The 24,502-nt window shown below is 44.3% G+C and overlaps 1 long non-coding RNA gene across 2 annotated transcripts; it reads right to left on the bottom strand.

Annotated features, from left to right (window-relative positions):
- Positions 1-656: 656 nt before the first annotated feature.
- Positions 657-22,699, bottom strand: LOC115084141. 2 transcript variants are annotated; one of them, XR_003854480.1, is made up of 4 exons: positions 21,646-22,699; positions 21,329-21,420; positions 9,715-9,830; positions 657-1,164 (listed from the first exon to the last, which is right to left on the bottom strand). It is a non-coding gene; the product is annotated as an uncharacterized LOC115084141 (long non-coding RNA). The 2 variants fall into 2 exon arrangements; XR_003854481.1 differs by lacking the exon at positions 21,329-21,420.
- Between the last annotated feature and the right edge of the window lie 1,803 nt (positions 22,700-24,502).

Below are 24,502 nucleotides of genomic sequence, written 5' to 3'. Positions count from 1 at the left end.
TTAGCCAGCTATATCTGAATATGGACCTCATAGTTGGTGGCCTGATGTTGACTGGCAGCCATTTTCACGTGCAGAACAGTGGCGCAAGAGCTACCTGGGATTGCTCCTGCCCCCAGAAGACTCAGAGCCACATTAGGGTAAGGGCTGGGGGATACTAGGGGCTGACAAAGTCTGTTTAAGTGGATTTGGTCAGGGAGAGGAGAGGCCAGAACTAGGATTGGATGTGGTTTGTTTTAGAAACTGGTGATTAGTGTCTGGTGGAGTGTGTGTGTGTCTGTGTGTGTGTGTATATGTGTGTGTGTGCAGTCCATCTGCTCTGAGCTTCTAAGGTTTTCGCAATAGTGGAGTCTGGCAGTCGAGAACTGGAAGGGTGTGCATGCATGCTGGCGCGTGCCTATGCACCCCACTAGCTGCTGACAGACAGATAACATCTGGCACAAAGCACATTATATATATATATAAATAGATTTAAATATCTTTCCTGACCTGAAATTTAGTATGAGTTCTTTAACTGATATGCCTCTCTTCTGGAGATGTCAGTTGCATCTGGCAAGATCAAGAGGTTAAACAGTACCAGGCTGGAAATGTCAACTTGTAGCTTAAATGTTTTATATATTATCATGATATCAGCATATATTTCAAATTTGTTACCATTATAAGAAAAAAAGAGAGAGGTATATAACCACAAATAAAATTATGTAGAATGTGAATTGAACATGGAAGTAACAGGCCCCTCCCTTAAAAAAAAAAAAGTTGCCCAGGGAAGCAGTATGGGCTCTGATAAATGTATCAGTGTCATCCCAAAAAGGAAATAATTTAATGCTTTTAATCAATAGTGCAGAAAATTAAAACCCAAAATATTTATTAAATTATCTAAAAACAAAAAAAATAAAAGCCTGAAAAAGAGAGAGCACAATAAAAACATCGCTTTTGCAACTGTTATTGCCAATGTCAAAGTAATAATTAAAATGCATAAAAGACAATGATGTAAAAAATATGGTGCTGTTGGAAAACTCCATCTATTAGTGTAAGCAACCTGTTCCACCATCCATAGCACTTAGCTCAATACTGCTCATTAGTGCAATTATCCATCCATATCGCAAACATCTGAAGAACAGTTCATGTCCGTGTTATGTTATTCCAAAAACTCCATTTAATCCATTCCTAGGCAAGAACAAATAAAAATGTATTATTATACATACCAACTTATTAATCACGTCTTCTCATATCATTACTGGATTCATAATTTAACAATGTCAGACAGCTGAGTCTGCAAATAAGTATCTTAAATAAAAGTTCACAGTTACAAGCAATTTGCTATTTTCAATCATTTTCAAAAAGGGCCAGTTGGACTGGCAACAAAATGGCAGCAAAAATTCATTCTTAAGATTAATTTTAAATAACAAATCTCTTTAAGGATCAATGTACTAAAGCTTAGCATACATGCAGAATAGTGTGCTACCCACAAAGACCCTAACGTGCATACTGAGCCAGTCGCAGAGGACTTTAGGCATATACATAGGGACCTTCATTTCCAGTGTTTATTTTATTTTTCCTGGAAATTTCAATGTTATCATAAGAAAATATCAGTGGAAAAATAGCTTTTGCACTGATGTCTCTCCAGTGTGTTATAATAAAGTCATTTTTCCACTGATTATTTTTCTTAAAACATTCGAGTTCCCAGAAAAAATCAAATAAAAACTGAAAATGAAGGTCCCTACATATACAGTAAAAGGCAAATTTTAAAATCCCTATTTGCTTCAAAGCCAGGAGATACGCGCAGAAGTTGGACTGGCTCACGCTGCGCGGATTTTAAAAAGCGCATGAATGCACGCTTATCTCCTGGTACGCAAACAAAACATTTTTGGCAAAAAAGGGGCGGGACATGAGCGTGGTCTAGGTGATCTTAGATTTCTCAGTGAAATCTGCGCTTAGGTATTTACATGCACAATTGCATGCTGGGGTCCCCTATCGCATAACTTTACTTCTGCTATGGATGGCATGTAAGTCCTGAAACATAAAAAAGTAACGAGGTTAGTGGGGTTTGAAGGATTGGGGCTAACAGGGTAAAAGGTAGGCTCGTTAACTAGAGGGTTATGAAGTCCTATCCTTTTCCTGGGCAAACTGGGAAGAAACTGGGGAAACTGGTAATTGTGTCGGCATGCGTGCCTACTAAAATTCCACCACTTGAGCGGTAGAGGAGGCATTTGTGCATACATGCGCGTGTCCATATGAAATTGTGTGCACATGTATGCACATACAGCCTATTTTATTCCATGTGCTCAAATATGCACGTATGTTATAGGGCCACGTCCTTTGCTGTGAGCTGGCATATGTGTGTACATGTGTGCCCGCACGACTTTCAAAGTTACCGTCCCAAACCTGACCTGTCTCCCCTTTTTTCTTGACACCTACCTCCAAACGATGAATCATCTTATCATCTTGGTCGCCCTTCTCTGTACCTTTTCCAATTTTGCTATATCTTCTTGAGATATGGGGCCTTATTTTCTACACGTATCGCACGCGGTAAGGGACGTTTCGCATGCGAAGTGTCCCTTTTCGCGTGCGATACCAAAATGGGGGTGGAGTCAGCCCCGGAAGAGGAGGAGTCAGGGCGTCACCGGGGCAGACTCCGCAAAGCCGCTGCGGACGATGGAAAGGTAAGGACCTTTTTGTGTCCTATTTCGCTCCCAATAGCTACACCTCTTATGGTGGCACTATTGGGTGCGAAACCGGCAGCGATCGCACCGCGACGGTTTCGCAGGCCCCCTGGCAGTGCAGGCCCGCCCCCCGTTTCGGCCCCCTGCCCCTCATTTCCTAAAGTATCGCAGGCCCTTGGTGACTAGAACTAAACACAATACTCAAGATGAAGTCACACCATGGAGCGATACAGAGTCATTATGATATTCCCTGTTTTATTCTCCATTCCTTTCCTAATAATCTCTAGCATTCTATTTACTTTCTTGGTTGCTGCTGCACACTGAGCAGAAGATTTCAAGATATTTTCAATGATGACATCTAGATCTTTTTCCTGAGTGGTGACTCGGTCTCCTAATGTGGAACCTTGCATTTTGTAGCTATAATTTGGGTTCCTCTTCTCTATGTGCATCACTTTGCACTTATCTACATTAAATTTCATTTGCATGCCTGTTCTCCCAATTTTGCAATGTCCTTTTGTAATATTCTCACAATTCTCTTGTGATTTGACAACTTTGAATAATTTTGTGTCATCAGCAAATCTGATCACCTCACTTGTTGTTCCCATTTCCAGGTCAATTATAAATATATTAAAAAGCATCGGTCCCAGAACAGATCCCTGGGGCACTCCAATATTCACCTTTTTCCATTAGGAAAATTTACCATTTAGCCCTAATCTCTGTTTTCTATCTTTTAACAGTTGGCAATCCACAATAGAACACTACCCCCTATCCCATGCTTTCTAATGTCCTAAGAAGTCTTTCATGAGGGGCTTTGTCAAAATCTTTCTGGAAATCCAGATACACTATATCAACTGGCTTACCTTTATCCACATGTTTATTTACATCTTCAAAAAAATGTAGCAAATTTGTGAGGCAAGACTTCCCTTGGTTAAAACCATGTTGGCTTTGTCCCATTAAATTATGCTTATCTCAGCAATTTTGTTCTTTATGATAGTTTCTACCATTTTACCTGGCACATACGTCAGATTCCCTGATCTGTAATTTCCTGGACTCACCCCTTGATCCCTTTTTAAAATTGGCAACCTTCCAGTCTTTAGGTACCATAGAAGTTGCTATAGATAGTTTATAGATTTCCAATAGCACATCCACAATTTCATTTCTTAGTTTTTTCAGCACTCTGGGATGTGTAGCATCTGGTCCAGGTGATCTGTTACTCTTTAGTTTGTCAATTTGCCCTAGTACATCTTCCAGGTTCACTGAGATTTGTTTAAGTTTCTCTGAATCATCACCTTGTATATCATTTCTGGAATGGGTATATCTCTTACATCTTTCTCAGTGAATACTGAAGCAAAGAATTCATTTAGCCTTTCTGCTATGGCTTTGTCATCCCTAAGTGCTCCTTTTACCCCTTGATCATCTAATGGTCCAACTGACTCCCTCGCAGGCTTTTTACCTCGAATGTACCTGAAAAAGTTTTTATTATGAGTTTTTGCTTTCATGACAAGTTTCTTTTCAAATTCTCTCTTTACCTTCCTTATCAATGCTTTGTATCTGACTTGCCAGTGCTTATGCTCTTTCCTGTTTTCTTCATTCGGATCCCTTTTCCATTTCTTGAAAGATGTTCTTTTAAATATTATAACCTCCCTCACCTCACCTTTCAACCATGCCGATAGTCATTTAGCCTTCTTTCCACCTTTTCTAATACATGGAATAATCTGGTCTGGGCTTCCAAGATGGTATTTTTAAACCACATCCATGCCTGAGCTAAAATCTTAACCTTTGCTGTTGCTTTTTTCATTTTTTTCCTAACCATTTTCCTCATTTTATCATAGTCTCCTTTGTGAAAGTTAAATGCTGTCATAGTAGATTTTCTTTTGTGCTCCCTCCAGTTATTAAGTCAAATTTGATTATGCTGTGATCACTATTGCCAAGTGACTGTTTCCTCTTGCACCAAATCCTGTGATCCACAAAGCACTAGGTCTAAATTTCCTCTCTTGTTGGCTCTTGTACCAGCTGCTCCATGCCTGGCCATAATGTCATCCCCATAGGTAGGTATTTGTATCCCTATGGTAGGCCCACCTAGTAACGCGAGGTGGGGTTTAGGTATGAGTGTAGGGGGTTAGGGGCCACTTTGACATTCTATGTGACACATAGGAACAGAACAGTGGTCTCTTGTGAAGATTTGATGACCTTCGGAGTGAGGAAACTCACTCCAGGATGAGATTTGTGCAGTGTTCTCTCAACCTAGCTTGATGGACTCTCTACCTGGGTAACATCAAGCTAAATGGACAGAACATTGCCCTCCTATTTTCTGAATTTGCATCGCACCATACGATATGCTGCTATCGCATGCGTTAAACACGTTTTCGCATGCGGTAAGGACCTATCGCATGCGTTAACGGGGCTTTTCGCATGCGATAATCCCTTAACACATGCGAAAACTCCTTATCGCATTTTGATAAATGACCCTCTTAGTTTCCTGCAGAACTTTTATCCTGTTTGACTCAATGCTCTCTAACATATAGTGTCAGCAAGATTTTCTGTCCTTAGTCTAGTTACTGTCTTCCTCCCTCCTCACAATACTGACCTCAAGAGTATGTTCAAAACAGCCCTCTGTATGTGCACGCCAGGGTGATACCCAGGAAACAGTATGTGCTATTGCATGAATATATGCAAAGCTAAATGCACAGTTTACACAGTCACGAAGACAAGGTTTCATAAGTGTTGGAGCCCTGTTGCACAGTTTTGTTTTTTGCCTGTGCACACTTGTAGTGAACGGGATATAAAAACATGATTGTATTCCTGAGAAAGTCTTCCACAAAAAAAAAAGAGTGTTACATGAGGAATTACCCAATTCTAGTGAATCCACTCTTATGTATTTATGTAAGTTTATTTCAAAAATTGGACCTGGTAGCCCTAGAGTGGCTAACGTTCCACAGACTTGAACTAAATACTTGAGGACTGGGGGGAGGTCAGAAGGTGCCCCTCCCCTCCCTCTCATTTGCATGTATGTGCTCCCACTGCCCCTGAACCACACTGAGAACATTCCCTTACAAATGTCATTGTCTTTTTTCTCTCTCTCTCTCTCTCTCACACACACACACACACATTCTTTTTCTCTCCTTCGCTCTCTGTCACACATATACATACTCTCTCTCGCTTTTCTCTTTCTTCTACTTTCTCCCACTCACATACATGCTCTCTCACTCTAACATACGCACACCACCCTCCTCATTTTTTTTTTCGTGACTAGGGCACTGACTATGTACCAACAAAGAGAAATGGGGAGAGAGGGGCAGGGGGAGATGAAGAACAGAGAAATGCTGCTCCACAAAGCAACAGGGCAACTTTATCTGGAGGGAGGCTGTAGCTGGACTCCAGATAGGAGGACAATGGCTCATAGGTCAAGTGCAGCATAGCAAAGCAGCTTGTGTAGCTAGCAGGCAATAACGCAGACATAAGAACATAAGAACATGCCATATTGGGTCAGACGAAGGGTCCATCAAGCCCAGCATCCTGTTTCCAACAGTGGTCAATCCAGGCCATAAGAACCTGGCAGAATCCCAAGGAGTAGATAGATTTCATGCTGCTTATCCCAAGAATAAGCAGTGGATTTCTGCAACTTTCCCTTAAAATTGTTAATTGACTTTTCCTCCAGGAGCTTGTCCAAACCTTTTTTTTTAAATGCAGCTATATTAATAGCTTTCACCACATCCTTTGGCAATGAATTCCAAAGCTTAATTATGCGTTGAGTAAAAAAATATTTTCTCTTATTAGTTTTAAATGTATTACCCAGTAACTTTATTGTGTGTCCCCTGGTCTTTGTACTTTTCAAAAGACTAAACAACTGATTCATATTTACTCGTTCTATTCCATTCATTATTTTATAGGCTAGGTCCCTTTAAATCTAGTAAGGAGGCATGGCAGGAAGGAGGCGTGGGAGCAGGAACGGCTCCCAGCCCGGCGACCACCCCGGAGGCCCGCGCCGATGTGCAGGAACGATGGGCACCGAACTCTAGCAGCTTCCCCTGATGCTGCTGCGGCGGGTCGCCGTTGCAGTTCAGGTAGGGGACTGCGGCCGTGGAACACAACAGTTAGGGCTGTTCAGCTTGGAGAAGAGACGGCTGAGGGGGGATATGATAGAGGTCTTTAAGATCATGAGAGGTCTTGAATGAGTAGATGTGAATCAGTTATTTACTCTTTCGGATAATAGAAGAACTAGGGGGCATTCCATGAAGTTAGCAAATAGCACATTTAAGACTATTCAGAGAAAATTCTTTTTCACTCAATGCACAATAAAGCTCTGGAATTTGTTGCCAGAGGATGTGGTTAGTGCAGTTAGTGTAGCTGGGTTCAAAAAAGGTTTGGATAAGTTCTTGGAGGAGAAGTCCATTAACAGCTATTAATCAAGTTTAAGAACATAAGAACATAAGAAATTGCCATGCTGGGTCAGACCAAGGGTCTATCAAGCCCAGCATCCTGTTTCCAACAGAGGCCATAACCAGGCCACAAGAACCTGGCAATTACCCAAACACTAAGAAGAACCCATGCTACTGATGCAATTAATAGCAGTGGCTATTCCCTAAGTATAATTGATTAATGGCCATTAATGGACTTCTCTTCCAAGAACTTATCCAAACCTTTTTTGAACTCAGCTACACTAACTACACTAACCACATCCTCTGGCAACAAATTCCAGAGCTTTATTGTGCATTGAGTGAAAAAGAATTTTCTCCGATTAGTCTTAAATGTGCTACTTGCTAACTTCATGGAATGCTCCCTAGTCCTTCTATTATTCGAAAGTGTAAATAACCGAGTCACATCTACTCATTCAAGACTTCTCATGATCTTAAGGGAATAGCAACTGCTATTAATTGCATCAGTAGCATGGGATCTTCTTAGTGTTTGGGTAATTGCCAGGTTTTTGTGGTCTGGTTTGGCCTCTGTTGGAAACAGGATGCTGGGCTTGATGGACCCTTGGTCTGACCCAGCATGGCAATTTCTTATGTTCTTATGTTCTTATTATTTCTCCCCTCAGCTGTCTCTTCTCCAAGCTGAAGAGTCCTAACCTCTTTAGCCTTTCTTCCTAGGGGAATTGTTCCAGCCCCTTTATCATTTTAGTTGGCCTTCTCTATAACTTTTCTAATTCAGCTATATCTTTCTTATAATGTAGAGATCAGAACTATACACAATACTCAAGATGAGGTCGCATCAAGGAGTGATACAGAGGCATTATGATATTCTCTGTTTTATTCTCCATTTCGTTCCTAATAATCCATAGCATTCTATTTGCTTTCTTGGCTGCTGCTGCACACTGAGCAGAAGATTTCGCTGGTAGTGCTGGTGCTACAGCTGCGGCACCAGCACCACCAGGAAGGATTCACATGGCCAGAGGGGATGTCTCTGTCTGTGAGGTCTCCCATTCTTTCAGGTCCTGGCCCAGCTGCACATAGTGGTGAGCAGGCCGCGTGTCCCAGTAACACAAAAATTGAGGCAAGCAGATGGGCTGTAACTGGGCTTTGCAGTCCAGTTGCCGGAGTTTCTGTAGCCATCGTGAAAAAGCAAGGAAAGCCACCAGCTAGTGCGAAGATGGGATGCAGGAAGGTTGGTGAATAAAGGAATGGAGCAGCAGTAAGCCTGCAGCGGAGGTAGAGTTGAATTGCGAGAAGGGAAAAGATGGAAAATGCACGCACTTAGGGCAGTCAAGGGTGAGGCATGTGATTCTCCTCTCTCGTTTACAACTGCATCAGTGTGACAAGGCAAACAGAAGGCAACTGGTTAGTGTTATGCTAGTAAGACCGCCTACTGCCACAGCTGATTGGCTGCTGGGCTGGCTCAATACAGACCAGGCTTTGCTGATTGAACCAGACAATGTACAACAATCTGTAAAACCGTGCTATCTGGTTCAAAGCTGATCAGTTGGTCACCCTATGTAGCCCTAAAAAATGTTATGTAAAAGTGTTATTTTGTAGGCATCAGGAAAATATTCCTGAATTTCTGGATTATCAAAGCCATTCACCTCGGATAAAATGATTTTTCCTGAAAAGTGCCTTTCATATCCACTTTTAGCTGGGTTAAAAGGAGCATTGCCAGAAGTATTCTTAGGCTGGGAGGTAAAAAACAGCGCATGCACATTTTGCCCCTGCACAAATAGCAGGTGCAAAGTACACATGGTGATTTTAGTGCAAGCACTCTGCATGTATAAAGAGTGGTTTCCCTTTGAAATTTAGCTGTAATGCAAATGGACTGAACAATGCAGGATATTCCAAATTGGCCCCCTAGGGAGGAAATTCTGTAACAACCCAAGTTGTACCAGTTTTTCAAACCGAACTTGCATGTGTATGTAACCCCACCCCGGCAGGGACCCTGACTAGCTCTTCTTCTCCCCTTAGCTCCCAAGGTGTAGGGTCTTTTCAAAAGGGTAAGAAAGGGGGACCTCTCAGGTTCCAGTGCGGGGTGACTGACTTTTTCCCTTAAAATCCCTGGATGGGGTGAATGTTTACACTCTGTGTGCTGTGTGCCCAGATAGGATGAGGGACGACTGAATTAGTGTCCAAAATAATAACTTTACTGAAGACAATGATGAACTGATGGCACAATAAATATTAATGTCCAGCACCACAGTTATTTCTTGGATCACAAATCCCTATCTTCTATCTGTGCAAGAGTTTTTTGAACAGGCTGGGAATTCAGTCTCCCTCCTGGCTAAGGTTAAGTGGTGATGCTCCTGTGGTCAGGGCCCTTTAGTGAGTGGGGAAAACCCTTCCCAGATGGCAAAAACTGTCTCTGCCAAGGGAGTGATTTTTTTTCTCTTTCTCTCTCTCCCCAGGGTTATGAAGACTCCGGATGAGTGTCCTCCTGGTTTAGAAGAGTTCTTATTCACAGTTAGGTGTTCTTGGTCTTGTTGGGGGATTCCCTGGTGGAAGTGATCCTTGATGGAACTGAACATATCACAGGTCCATGGATGGGGTAGGAAGAAGGAAGAACACTTCTTCCCAGGGCTTGAAAAAAATAACTTCTTCTGTTTCCTAAATGGAAACTACACCGGAAATACCTTGCATCAGGTCACCACCCACTTCAAGGGCCGGTCATCCCCATCCCCGGGCATCCGGAGCACAGGTTTTCCCAGGCTCTGTGTCCTAGAAAGGTCCAGATGTTCAGCGAGGTCTCCTGCCAAACAAAAAAATCCAGATTAGTCCCTGGACAGCCACTCTGCACTTCAGGTGGAGGGAGTAGTAGTGGAGCCCCAAACTGCACTAGAGCAGTGGCCCCCATCCCTGTCCTGGGGGCGCACCAGCCAGTCGGGTTTTCAGGATATCCACAATGAATATGAATGAGAGAAAATTTGCATGTTATGGAGGCATGCATGAGAGAAAATTTGCATGCACTGTTCACTGTGGATATCCTGAAAACCCGACTGGCTGGTGGGCCCCCAGGACAGGGTTGGGGACCACTGCACTAGAGGATCTCAGATGCCTTCCAAAGCTCCAGGTAGGCCCAAAATGTAACTCAGGAAAACCTCCAACTTTCCTCTCAAACTGCCAACTAAGACTGCCCCAGAGCCCTTTGTAGAACTCTGCTATAAAACTTCCTGCAGTGGATATCCATTACAGCCCCGTAATAAGAGGGTCGGGCCAAGAGTGGATTCTCCCCCTAATTATCCCTCTAATTGCACTAACATTTATTATGCTAGGGCTTACTGGTAACCCGGAAAGGTGCCTGGGTTACATGTAAGTTCACTTTGAAAATGATTCCAGGAAAACTATGTGCACGCAATTACATCTGCTGTTCGATGCCCATAGTTGCGCCAAGAGAATTTTCATGCATGCTTTTTATGTCAACAAAATATGTACGTAAGTTGCAAACCTGCCTATTTTCCCCACTCCTCGGAACGCCTCTCCCCATGCATGTAAAACTACGTGCATATCAGTCATGCACTTTTTCAAAGGGCCATTTCCTTAAGGAAGCACTACTTTTCCTCCAGAGAGGATTCATTTGCAAAGGACTGCTGTGGATAGTTTTTGAAAAGTATTTAGGTGCATAAACCCCGGTTTATGTGTGCAGATTGGGTTTTAACAGTTATCCTTGGGAGTTCTGCCAAGGGGTTGTGCTGGAGGGGGATCTGATTGGGGGCGGAATTCTATTTTTGGCAAGGAGGTGGGGGGGGGGTGGAATATATGGGGTATCGGTTTCATTCTTAGCTGGTAACACATATTACATCAAATGGTTTCACTAAGGGCTTAATGCTCTGCAGTAAATCCCACATTTACATGGGTAAGGGGGAACTAAAGTGCATTTTTAGCACACTTTAGTGACGAGGCCTCTTATCACAGCTGATGAGGGACAGTTTGCTAGAAAAATACAGTCTCATAAAATTGAATGTTCCTTGCACATGTTTGGTTCCAGTTCAAGTTCAGTGCAACTGAAGTTGTATTGGTTTCATTCCAATTCAAGCCAATAACTAGTAATCAGTTTGGTACACAAGAACCAACTGGTTCAGTTCTAAAATGTAAATGTGCACATTATAGGATTGTTCTCTCTCATATACTGTACATCCAATCACTTTTTTTCAGTCACACACCACTCACCACCATATTGACTGCCATTCCTGTAAAACCTCTTAGAGGCTGCTACCTCAGTCTCAATCTCAGTAACCTAGCAATGCTCATTGTAATCTGCTTTAAAGTGACTGTAAAACCACAAAAAAGCTAAACAGAAATCCTAACTTAAATTAAATTGTTACCTCTGATCTTTCATTCTAGAGGAGTTGGGGTAATCATCTCACTAAACAATCAGATTTTCTACATGGAATTAACAGTACTGAAAAATATTTGCAAGCCCCTGGAAAGCAGGAACCTCCAGAACTCAGCCAGCCCAGAACACCATGTCCAAACAATCCAAGGGGCCTTCCCCTAACATATTATGCTCCCCATTGCCTGGGCTAAGGGCTCCTTCAGGCTGCTTGGCCTGAAGATTAAAGAGACAGCAGTACTTCCAGCTCCCTCATCTCTGATTCAAAGAACCTGGACACTAGGCTAGCAGCCTGCTGCGCTCAGCCCTGCAAGACTAGCCACTGCAAATATAAGGCCGGATTTTATAAAATTGCGCGAGCGCGTACTTTTGTTCACGCACCAGGCGCGAACAAAAGTACGCTGGATTTTATAAGATACGCGCGTAGCCGCGCGTATCTTATAAAATCCGGGGTCGGCGGACGCAAGGGGGTGCACATTTGTGCAACCTGCGCGCGCCGAGCCCAGCGCGTGCTGCCTGTTCCCTCCGAGGCCGCTACGATTTTGGAGCGGCCTCAGAGGGAACTTTCCTTCGCCCTCCCCCCACCTTCCCCTCCCTTCCCCTACCTAACCCACCCCCCCCCGGCCCTATCTAAACCCAGCCTTACCTTTGTTGCATGATTTACGCCTGCTAAAAGCAGATGTAAATCTGCGCGCGCCAGCGGGCTGCTGGCACGCCATCACCCGACCCGGGGGCTGGTCCGGAGGCCACGACCTCGCCCCTGGGCTGGCACCATGCCCCGGGCCCGCCCCCGCAATGCCGCGTCACGCCCCCGAAATGCCACGTCATATAGGACACACCCCCGACACGGCCCTTTTACAAAGCCCCGGGACTTACGCGCGTCCCTGGGCTCTGCACGCGCCGGCGGCCTATGCAAAATAGGTGCGCCAGGGCCCTGCACGCGTAAATCCAGCCAGATTTACGTGCACAGGGCATTTAAAATTCCCCCCATACTGTTTAATTAAGTCAAAGGTTAGAAAGAAACTGATACAATTTCAAAGCAGTATCAATTTAGGGTCCAATATATATATATTTTAATTCCACTCAGGTACTTCCTTATCCCCAGAGAGCTTATCATCTAAGTTTGTACCTCAGATAAGGAAGGGTAAAGTGACTTACCCAAGATCATAAGTAGTAACAGTGGGATTTGAACCCTCTCTGCCTGGTTCATAGCCTGCTGCTCTGACCACTAGCCTACTCCTCCAACATATATAGCTAAATTAGCCAGATATAACTTATCTTAATACTTAAGATATAACTTATTTGGCTAACTTCGAAAGGATATTCAATGGCATGGCTATGCCACTGAATATACCCAGATAAGTTCTAGTTAACTAGATGAGTTATATCTTGCTAACTTTAGACAGTTCTAACTTATTCATTTAACTTAACTTGATATGTCCAAATATCGGCCCTTATCCAGCTAAGTTAATGGATAAGTAGCTCCTTCCTGATCTGCTCACTTCCTGCCTACAAGTATCTGGTTAAATGGTGGCCACTAATCACAGCCATCACTTAGCCAGATAAGTCGCTACTATCTAGCTAATGTAATGACCTCGACGTGGGTTGTGGACCCTTGGCCTGAGTTGGGATTGTCACCACCTGGGAGGAAGACCAGCCACAGGTTCCCAACATCAGGAGGCGAGGTTGATGGAAGACAGAGGCTGATTGGTTGAGGCTTCACCACTACCAACCCCGTTCCCCACAGGTTGAGCCCTTGGGTTCCAGGGCAGGCTGGATTTAGGTGGGCCCCTGTGAAGAAGCTCCGAGAGTGACGATCTGAAGTCTGGGGCTGGCAGCGAGGAGGAGGCATGTAGTCTAATCTGAAATCCAGGGCAGGCGGTGAGCAAGAAGTGAGAGGTCCGATACGAAGTCCAGGGCAGGCGGCGAGCAAGAGGCGTGAAGTCCGGTCCTAAGTCGAAGCCAGGGAGATCTGTCTGAGGGAGAAGGAGTAGGAGCTGGAACGGGACTGGAAGGCAGGAACAGGTACATGGAAGACAGGAACAGGAACTTGGAAGACTGGAACAAGCACTAGGAAATCAGGAACACAGGAACAAGCACGGCACCAGAAGGAGCACACAAAGCAGACTTGTTGCCAAGTCGCCAGAGGGACGTCAGCTGTGAGTTTTTAAAGGGCTGAGCCCTGATGTCAGCAGGAAGGGCTGGTGGCGTCTTCCTGCCGCAGGCCCTTTAAATCTTTGCCGAAGGCGTGTGTGCGTGCCTAACGCAGGGATCAACTGTGGGCGGTGCCGGCAGCGTCCTGCATGCCAGAGGCCCTGCGCCGGCGCCAGCAGCGAAGGAGGCCCTCTGGCTTCAGGGAATGGCACCGGAGGAGGGACCGGCACGGGCCATGAGTACAACAGTACCCCCTCCTAGGTCCCCCTCCAGGGTGTTTTGGCTTCTTGGGATGAGAAGCATGGAATTGTAGAAGTAGACTCTTATCTAGTATGGTTACTGGCAGGTTCCCAGGAGTTCTCTTCTGGGCCAAAACTCTCCCAAGCAAGAAGATATTCCCACCTTCGGCCTCACTTCCTTACATCCAGTACATCCCGAACTTGGTAAATGGCGTCGTCATCTGAGGCTACATGCCGTGGTTCAGGTTGTTTCCTGGTGGACTAGGAGAGCACCAAGGGTTTCAGGAGCAAGACGTGAAAGGAGTTATGGATCCGCAGTGATGGGGGCAGGCAAAGCTAGTAGGTGACAGGTCCCAAGCGTCAAAGGACTGGGAACGGCCCAATATATTGTGGAGCTAGGCACATGGACAGAAGTTTAAGGTGGATATTTTGAGTGCTGAGCCAGACCTTTTCACCTGGCCTGAATTGAGGCACCGGTCTTTGGTGGGCATCCGTCATCTTCTTGGCTCTACAACTGGCCTCTAGCAGGAGCCGTTGGGTATCTTTCCAAAGAAGGTGTAGCTCCTGGGCTTTTAGCAGAGCCGCTGGGGATGGTACCGTCAACAGTACTGGCAGCGGAGGAAGAGGATGTCGGCCATATACAAGGTGAAAAGGGGACGTCTTGGTGGCTGAGGAGACATGAGAATCCAAGACGAATTCCACCCAGGGCAGCAGGGATACCCAATCATTCTGTCGGGCATTGACGTAACTGACTACCGGGGGAAGCTGATGACGCTTCTTATGGCACCGCAAGCCACGCAGTGCTCCTTTTGCTCCTGGCTGCCGGAAGGGAGGGGGGAACAGATGCTTTATTTTGCAGCCCCTGCATGGCGCAACCTCTCCCGCTCCCAATTGGGAGGACGACATTGCTTCTTGCAGCATCGCAGCCAGCGCAGTTTAATCTTCCTGCTCCTAGTTGTCGGGAGGGGAGAGGGGGAGCCAATGCTTCTTTCTGTGGCACCACGATGCTTTTCCTGCTCCCGACTGAAGGGGGAAAGGCTGATGATGATTCTTGCTGTCCCGCAGGCCACACTTGCTTCTAACTGCGGGGCAGAGCAGAGCAAAGAGAAGTGGCCTGTGCAGGCTGACTACGAAATCTCTCCAAGGATGGCCCTGAGAGGAGAACAGACACCAGGAGCAGGTGCAGCAGCTCTTCATACGCCAGGAAGCAAAGATCTAGAGGGAGGAAGGGGAACTTTTCAGCCACATTGTGAGAGTGTGACAGCACCCCTAGTGGATGGCACCCATGGCGGAGGCCACATTGGCCATAGGCTAACTATGGCTCTGCTCGGAGGAGGTTTTTGGGGAAAAGGAGGCAGAAGATTTTCAGCAGAGTCATGCCTCGGCAGTGGCTTTTGGGAAAAGGAGGCAGAGGAACTCAGCAGAACCGTGCCTCTGAGGTGGCACAAGCATGCAGAAGAATTTGGTGGAGGCAAGTCCCTGCAGTTGTGCTTGGAACAAGGCAAGCAGACAAAGGATGTATCAAACCCCTGAGATTCTGTGAAGTGCATGGCAGAGTAAAGCTGCTGCTGGATGTCAGACCCCTATAGTGTCAGGTCCCAGTGTTGTTGTGGGGGAAATGTCAGGAAGAAGCAGGAGGATTGAAGCCCCAGTGTTGTTGTGGGGGGCATGCCAGGAGGAAACAGGAGGATTGAAGCCTCATTGTTGTTGTTGGAGACATGTCAGGAGGAAACAGGAGGATTGAAGCCTCATTGTTGTTGTTGGAGACATGTCAGGAGGAAACAGGAGGATTGAAGCCCTAGCGTTGTTGTGGGGGACATGTCAGGAGGAAACAGGAGGATTGAAGCCCCAGCGTTGTTAGAGACGTGTTAGGAGAGAGTAAGCTGATTTGGACCTGTTGTTGTTGAAGGGGATGTGTCAGGAGGAAGCAGGATGATTGAAACACCAGTGTTGTTGTTGGCGATGTGACAAGAGGAAGTAAGCTGAGTCAGACCCCATTTTTGTGGATAGGGACAAGCCAGGAGGCAGCAGGGAGTGACAGGCATTAGTTTGGTGGATGGAGACAAGTCAGGAGGCAGTAGGGAGTGACAGGCCTCAGTTTGGTGGATGGGGACAAGTCAGGAGGAAATAAGCTGAGTCAGACCCCAGTTTGGTGGATGGGGATGTCAGGATATAGCAGGGAGTGAGAGGCCCAAGTTTGATGGAAGGGGATAACTCAGGAAGAAGTAAGCTGAGTCAAATCCCAGTTTTGTGAATTGGGACAAGTAAGAAGAAAGCAGGGAATGACAGGCCACAATCTGGGTGGATGGCGACATGTTAGGAGGAAGTAAGCTGAGTCAGACCCCAGTTTGGAGGATGGGGACGTCAGGATGCAGCAGGGAGTGACAGGCCCCAGTTTGGTGAATGGGGACAAATCAGGAGGCAGCAGGGAGTGACAGGCCCCAGATTTGTGGATGGGGACAAGTTAGAAGGAAGTAAGATGAGTCAGACCCCAGTTTTGTAGATGGGGATGTCAGGATGCAGCAGGGAGTGACAGAGCCCAGTTTTGTGGATGGGGACAAGGCAGGATGCAGCAGGCAGTGACAGGCCTCAGTTTTGTGGATGGGGACATCAGGAAATAGCATGGAATGACAGGCTCCAAATTGGTGGATGGGGACAAGTCTTCAGGCAGGCGGATTGAGTCAGTGCATGTTAGTCCCTGTACTGTTGGTAAGGCCAAGGCAGGCGGATTGAATGAGTACATGTTAGTCCCTGTGCTGTTGGTAAGGCCAAGGCAGGTGAACTGAGTCAGTGCATGTTGCCACCTGTGTTGTTTGGTAAGGGCAAGGCAGGAAGATTTAGTCAGTGCTTGTAGGCAACTCTGCTGCTGATAACGGCAAGACAGTTGGATTGAGTCAGTACATGTTGGCCCCTGTACTGCTGGTAAGGGCAAGACAGGTGGCATAGCTCATGGTCAAGGTCCAGTCCGAAGTCAAAGCCAAGATCAGTCGGAGGAACAAAGGAAGAAGACAAGGAATACGGAAGGCAGGAAGGAACTCAGAAACTCAGGAAGGCAATCCATACTCTGAAGAGAAAAGACCTATTGTCAAGGCAAAGGCTGGAGGCAGCATTCAGCCTAAAGTAGTCCTGTGTTGATGATGTCATCAACAAGGGTCGCGGAGCTTTTCTTGCCATGGGCCCTTTAAATCCTGCAGAGAAGTGCGTGCAGCTAGTCGGTCAGGTGCAGGGGCAGGATATCAGCGGCGTTCCTCAGCCGTGAAGAAAGGCAGCGGCGATGGCGGCGACATCAGGATCCGAGAGGGAGTGGCAGCGGCAGAATGGCAGCAGCGCTCAGGATGATGAGGAAGAGAGACAGCATTGGCAGCAACTCTCTGCCACTGCGAGGGAGCGTGGGGGTGCAACAGCTGTGGCAGCACAGCAGTGTGCAAGCGAAGCCAGCCGTGGCAAGTGTAATAGAAGTGCCGAGCTATTTTTCTATGCTTCTCTAATAAACCATGCAAGTAAGGATGCTCTGGGCCCTGGATTCCAGCCCTAGGGCCTCCTTCATTGATAGGTGCAGAGTGTGAGAGAAGCATCGTACACCCTGATATTCCCCATTGTCGGTGATAAAGAACCCTGCGTTAAGACTTCTGGCTCTTTGAACCAGCTGCCAACCCTCCAGCATTTGTATAATAGATGCTAAAATATTGGCGGAGGTATGGGGACCATCTGCCAAGTGAGTGTGCAGCAAAACCCACCTGTGTCCTGTTGCTCCGGCCCCTGTGGAGCTGCTGCCTGCTCCTACCTCAGTCAGTTCCTACCAGCGTGCAGACAGAGAAAGGAAGGAGTGTGAGGAGTTTGTGGATATCCAGATGTCACTTGTGAAATGCACACTGCTCCTCAGTGCCTTCGCCAGCAGGGCCTGCAGACAGTTAATACAATGCTTGTACAAACTGGGGATGATCTTTTTACTGAAAGTGGTCCTGGAGGGCACTTTATAGTTTGGCACAAATGTCTGAGATCCACATTCTCAATGACCTGCAGGGGCTGGTAGTCTAAAGTGATCATCTTGCCAATAGTCCTCGTCATCACTGTGGATGCCGCCTGCCTCTTTCCCCATGACAGTGCTACCGAACTACCACCCCATTTCCTCCATTGTAAGCTGTCACTTCTTAGATGTAGCTGGGGATCACTGCTGCCAACCTGCCAGCTGACTGGTAGGAGCAGAAGTCTTGGAAGTAGCTTCATGAACACTTGTCCATTTTTCAAATACTTGTGTCCTCTGTCTTGCAGATGGGGCCATCTGAATACTGCTACTACCATCCCCAGGTGCATATTGAAGGGGATGCCGCTTCTTTAAGTGATGCTTCATCCCAGAATTACTTAATTGGCCCAGTTGCTTCCCTTGGCTAATGTCCTTTGCACAATAGTTACAACCTGCAGAGCGTGGGTCCTCCCTAATTTGAAAATGGTTTCAGATCACAGATTTCTTTCATGATCCCTTGCCTCTGTCTGCATCCGTGGGGATGGATGATGCTGCTGGCACTGAAGTGGCGGTGGAGACAGATGAAGCCTAAGGAACTGGAGCAGAGGATACACTTATCCTCTCTTCCTGCACTGTCAGTGTGGCCTGCTCTCCCTCACTCTCATCAGCTCCTGCCTCTCGCTCCTCTGTTAGTGAAGTGGTAGCTAGCATGGTACTGACTAAACCTCCTAATAATGGGTCTTCAGTTAATCTCTCTCCCATCTCTGCTTCAGGAAATCCTTTAAAGGGAGATTCTTCAAGCTCTGATTCAATAGAAGAGGATGAAAAAACTGTTTTTACGGCCTCTGCTGCACTAAGGGATTGCACTGCTGATGCTTTAGGTTTCACACTTGTACTTCTAATTCTACAGGCACTGGTGGTTGTACTCTGCAGCTGCTGCTATTAGTGCCTTCCCTTTCCCTCTGGTCTGATACAACAAGATCTGGCTGAGACACTAATGGAACTGGCATATCCTCCCCAAATTTCAATTTCTTAAGGTTTGGCATACCTGCCTCTCCTAGTGGACATTTTGGATTTGAAAAAATCCCTCTTTGGGACTCACTGTTGTCTTGCTAGCAAACCCCCTACCAATAACTGCGGGCTTCCAACGTCCTCTAGTACCACTACCTTTGTCTGACATTATGGAATTTTAAGACTATATTTGCTGGGGAATTTTATGTACTGCAGTGCTGGACAAAAGATGTTTCAAATTAACCTTTATTTCTTAAATTGAAGTGGATGCATATGTGTTACACTGACACTAGTATGACTACAGTGATCCTTCTGTGTGTAATGTTGAACACACAGAATATACTACAGTAGAATTATTTTAGTATTTTGCTCTGCTGACTAGCGCAGTTCATGCACACACACACACATAAATTGCAAAGAATGGTATAATGCTCTATTATGTGTGTGAGTAGTAGAACAGCCATGCACTACTAAATACAGTAACAAAATCAATTCATCCATAAAGTGGCTGGCTGTACTTGTGGTGGTGACTGGCACAGACTGCTCTCTTTGTGGATGCACTGACTCTTGTACACACGTAGACTCAGACACAGAATGTTAAAATAGCCTCTCTATCTTGGGTACTGCGACACAGCTAGTAGCGGCCGGTCGTACTACACTGGTTAATTAACACAGCAACAGGTTTAAAATGTTATAAATCACTGCAAGCACAGCCATTGGAAGGCAGGCAGCAAACTGCTTTGCCCCAGGAGGAGAAAAGGGAATGATGGAAAAGAATAATCTTCCTCTAGGTGAGTGGCAGTAACAATGAGATGTAAAAAAAAAAAAAAAAAATTAAAAACTTATGCAAATTAACACAGTGTGACAGCAGCTAAAAGGATTAGAAAAGATGGCATGTTTCTAATGAACAAAAGCTCTGTTGCTACAGAAGACTGCAGTAAAATACAGAATTCCCACACAACAACAAAGTAGAATGTATCCTCAATGAGTGAGAGATCCAAATGCAAGCTGTGAATGCTATAATCAGAATAGAAAGCACAGTGATTCGCTTATATAGAAAGATGCATCCTTCTGATATGTTCCCTTGATTTGTTAGTCTGGTTTCCTTGACAACAGATCCCAGTTCTCCTCTGACCTCACACATGAGTCATAGGCATCAAGGTTGGTTGCTATAGAAACTCCCACATGACCTCTATCTTTTCAATGAAGTCAATGCTTTTTCAATGGGAAATAAATGAATGAAACAAATGAATATGTCTCAGTTGTGGGGCTTGCTTATTCATTTTCTGGGGAAAATGAATCAAATGAATACAACATATTTGTCACAGACAGGCCATTCATTTTAAATGAATGCACATGTCCTTACATAACAATTTTGCATGTGCTGGCAAAGTAATATAGATAATAATTAACATAAAAGGGTAGGAAAAGAAGGGAAAAAATGTACAAAGTGGTAATAAGTCAGGTAAAGGTACAGGTTACTGAAAATACAGCATGAGGGACATGTCTCAGGTTTTGGTGCTGGTCCATGCTGTCTCTGGTCAGGTTTTATTTCTGGCCTGGTAGCATGATATAACATATTTTGCTGCTGTAGCCTCTGTTTCTCCTTTCCTCCCCAGCATTAATCAGAGTTTTTCTCTTGCTCATTCTTTTATGGAAAATCTTGGATTTTCTCTGTCAGCTTTGGGAAATGTGCATCTCTGGTCTCTGTGTATTTTGTGTAGCACAGGAAAAAAATGCATTTCTATTTCCATTTCTCTAGAGTTGCATTGCGTACAAAGTCTGTCTCCTGGGGTTTTCAGTTTAGTTTTTGCCTGCATCTTTCCTGATGGCTTATCCTGCATTTAGTGAGGGTCTGCCTGTTTTTTGCATTTGTGGCTGAGGTGAAGTACAGAGGCTGGTCAAACACCACAGCATGGAGGAGGCACTCGTCAGTGCACACGGGTGGTATCCTCTCCCCCTACCTTTCTCCAGGAGGCTGTCCATCTTTACAGCCTGCCAGAGTGCATTGTACCTGAAAGAGGGTTCCACTCCAATAAATCCTTCCAGATTTTGATTTTCTGTGCTTATTCTGGTTCAGTCTGGTTCTGGAGCCAGTCAGTATACCACATCAGGATCTTTTAAACCCAACCCTTATTCTGAACTGGTAACCTGAATTTTTTTTTTTTTTTTTTTTTTTGTATTATTGTGGATCTGTTCCTGTTCAGGTTCAGCAGAGACTTTCAAATAATGGTTTGGATTCTGATCTGGTTCAGGAAAAGCTAGAGGGTCAGTTCAAGTTCAGGTTTGGTTTGATTTCCTAGTTGTGATTAGATAGTAAATGTGGATTTAAGCTGTATGTGCTGTACAGCAGTGCTGTTTGCCTTTTCTGTAGTTTATCATTCCATTGTTTTGAGAAATGGCAAACGGTGTCTACTTTGATAGTCGCAGCAACTTTCCCACTTAAGAACACAATGTTAGAGACTTGAAGTTCTTGACCTTTTTTTTTTTTCAATTCATTGTCAAAGGAAATAAAATCCAGGCAGATTTGAGATAAAGACTGTTTATACCTATATTTTAAGAAACCGCTTTTTAAAATTCAGTTCCGGGGACCTCGTCTGTGTCTTTCATTTTTGACCTTTCTTCTGGGTTTTGTTAGCACCTGCAAAGTTCAACAAAATTGGCCAGCATTACAAGTAGCCATTCAGTTTGGCATATAAGAAAAAGTGATTGTTTCCTCCTTCATGTTGCCCAATGTAGCCCTGCAGATGAATGAATGGAACGAATGAATGCTGCATTTATATAGTGCTTTAACATTAGGATACCCCCAAACACTTTCCAAATGATGTACAATGGGGCCAATATACAACTGCTTAAGAAACCTTACCCTTTCATTTTGTGCCAGCACGCCACACATCAGCATTTATATGGTGATCCAATTTAGCCGTTTCTCTGTTTTACCGGGAAATAGAGAAAGATAGAGAAAGACAGTACCATGTTAGCTCACCTAAAATGAAATTAATTATTAAAAGAAAATTAACAAAGTAGTTGGGTAGAAGCTGCTATGGCTGGTGTGAAGGAATGTATACTCTTATGCAGCCAGGAGGGATTCAAAAGGACTGGCAGGAGAATCGAACCGGCTCAGTAGATGGTAGATAACTCATTCAGCGAGTGGAGGCTGAGAGAAAAACCTGACGTCCCAGCATACTATAAGGCAAAATCTTGGAGCACTGGGATGACCTGAACTAAAGCAAAAATTTGAATCATATGGAGCAAATTTCACATTCAGATCATCCAAATGCACATCTCTAATAATAATAATAATAATACATTGTTCCTTGTCTCCAGATTCCCAAACCCTGAAATAATTCATGGAATTACTAAATATATCAGGAACAAATAACTCAAAAAGTACATATGTTAAATCTGTCACTCTGTGTTATTTTCTGAATGTATTTCATTTTGTGAGCTCGTGTATCATTTGGGTGCCTGGAATTTCCCATGAAGTCTCTGGTAATGAGAAGAAAGTAGATACACAGGAGAGGTTAAAGGTCCCTCAGTGCAGCTGTTCACCAGCCCTCTTGCTTCTCAACATATTCTGCTTTCCTTTCTAACTTTAAATAAAGTAAATCCTCTCTAAACCTACATGCATGTTGGATCTTATGCGATTTAACCTGAAACAAGTATACTGCTGTGTTTAGACTGTCTGCACAACTGATGGCTAGAAATAAATACTGTTCCCTTTCTAGTTTTCTTTCTGGACTCTCTATCGCCTTGAGAATTTTTCAAGGAGTCAGACAGCTGGGGAAACTGACCACTCAAAATTAAAATCTACAGATCAGTTTGGCTGGCAGGGCCAGCTGAACTATCAGGCAGACTAGGCAACTGACTTGGACACCCAGGGCTGATGCTACCTGTTTTGCTGCCTTGTGCAAACAATTACTGTGCTACCTCCCCCCCCCCCCCACAAACCACCACCAAATCCCACTGGATTTAATAATAATAATACCATTCATGGACTTTTGTCCTAACAGTGACTTTATATCTGAACATCATTTACAGGTGCAGTGAGGTTAGAGTAAGGTTCCCATATTTCAAATAATTCATTTGCAGGGAGGTGTGGATATCTGGTGGATTGTCCTCATGAAAAAAAACATAGTAACCTACTCTCAAAATATATCTAAAAAGCAAAATATCTGAATTTTGAAACTAATAAATATTTCAACCTCAGGGCTGACAGGTATGTCTTATGCAAGTGAATTAATTATGCACCAAACAAATTCAAATCAGCCAACAAAACCCAGTTGTTAACATGTACATTCTAAAAGAAGTCAATAAAGAATAAGTGACCAAAATACATAAATTCTGTGTGGGAGAAAAATCCTGGTCAAACATTTTGAACTAGGCCCCAGGATATTTTACATCAGGACTGGTGCAATGGTGTTAGGTGCTCTAGGTGAACCTTAAAACCTTGTGCCTCCACCCTGCCCCCAGGAGCCTTCCCCACATACATTTAAAATTTTTGCATTTATAACAGAACAACAATGGAAAAACAGAAACATCACCGGTCCTTATAAAACATCAAACAATAAAATCAAGAAATAATAAATAGTAAAAATAGTAAAACCATACCAATAAAAAGAATATTTCAAAACAGCTGATAGAAAATCTAGTATTAAAACTAATATAAATTATTTTTAAATTTCCCCAAACATCAATAAAATATTTTAAAACATCAGATACATTAAATAAAACAAATGAATGTAAACCGCTTTGCCAGGGGAAGTCTCTTCTGCTATAGTGTTTGTATGTGGGCTGAGGGTATATAAGGCAGAGACTTACAATGGAGCTGGCAAGGAAATGTCTCAGAAGCTCTCTCTCTCCAATTGGGTGTTGCAAATGAGGGAACTAGACCCTACCCAATATCATCTCCCGCAGGTAGGAAGGGAGAGCATGGGTAAAAGAGGGAAAGGGGGGAGGGTACTGAATGACTGTATTTCTTCTGCTATATAGTAAACAAGATTTATTAACAAGAACAGCAATAAAATGCAAAGAACCATTACAATGTTGATAACAATGCTGAGAATATCTTTTATATATAAAATGTTTTTATATACACTAAATATGCAACTATTCCTGCAATGGCGGTATGTTCGCTGTCCTTCAATCAAGAATGACTGTGCAAGAATAACTGTCAGATAAGTATTCTATAAGAACTTTAAGGTGTTAAGTATTAACCCAAAATATGAAGAGTAGGTTCAAGAATTGTTTTCCTTTATTAAACCTTTTTTACTCAGAGTTGTTTTGTAGCTGTCTCTTTCTTTCAGCCCGATGCAATATAGTGTGCTCAGGCTAAAACACACAGGTTAACCCATAGTTGGACGTGCGTTTTGGACACACGTCCATAATCCCTTATGCAATAAGGGATTATGGACGTGTTCCAGTTCCAGGGCATTAAGTATTGAGGAGCCCCAAAATGTAATAGAAAGGCAGAAAATATTGCTTTTCTGTAGTTCCTCTGACTTAATATCATGGTGATATTAAGTCGGAGGAACTGAAAAAAAGAGTAACCATAAAAAAAATAAAAATAAAAAAAAAGGTATTGCCAGCAGTCAGGTTAGGGAAACGGATGCTCAATTAAAAAGCATCCATTTTCCTAACGTGGCTGTGCACAGGTTAGAAAAATGGACACTCATAAAATTGAGCGTCTGTTTCCTAATCCGTGCTCAGCCACTTCTTCTGGG

Source organism: Rhinatrema bivittatum, chromosome 2 (genome assembly GCF_901001135.1).
Source record: "Rhinatrema bivittatum chromosome 2, aRhiBiv1.1, whole genome shotgun sequence".
Lineage (NCBI taxonomy): Eukaryota > Metazoa > Chordata > Amphibia > Gymnophiona > Rhinatrematidae > Rhinatrema > Rhinatrema bivittatum.
The sequence above is the reverse complement of the archived record's forward strand: the minus strand, read 5'-3'. Positions and strand labels throughout refer to the sequence as shown.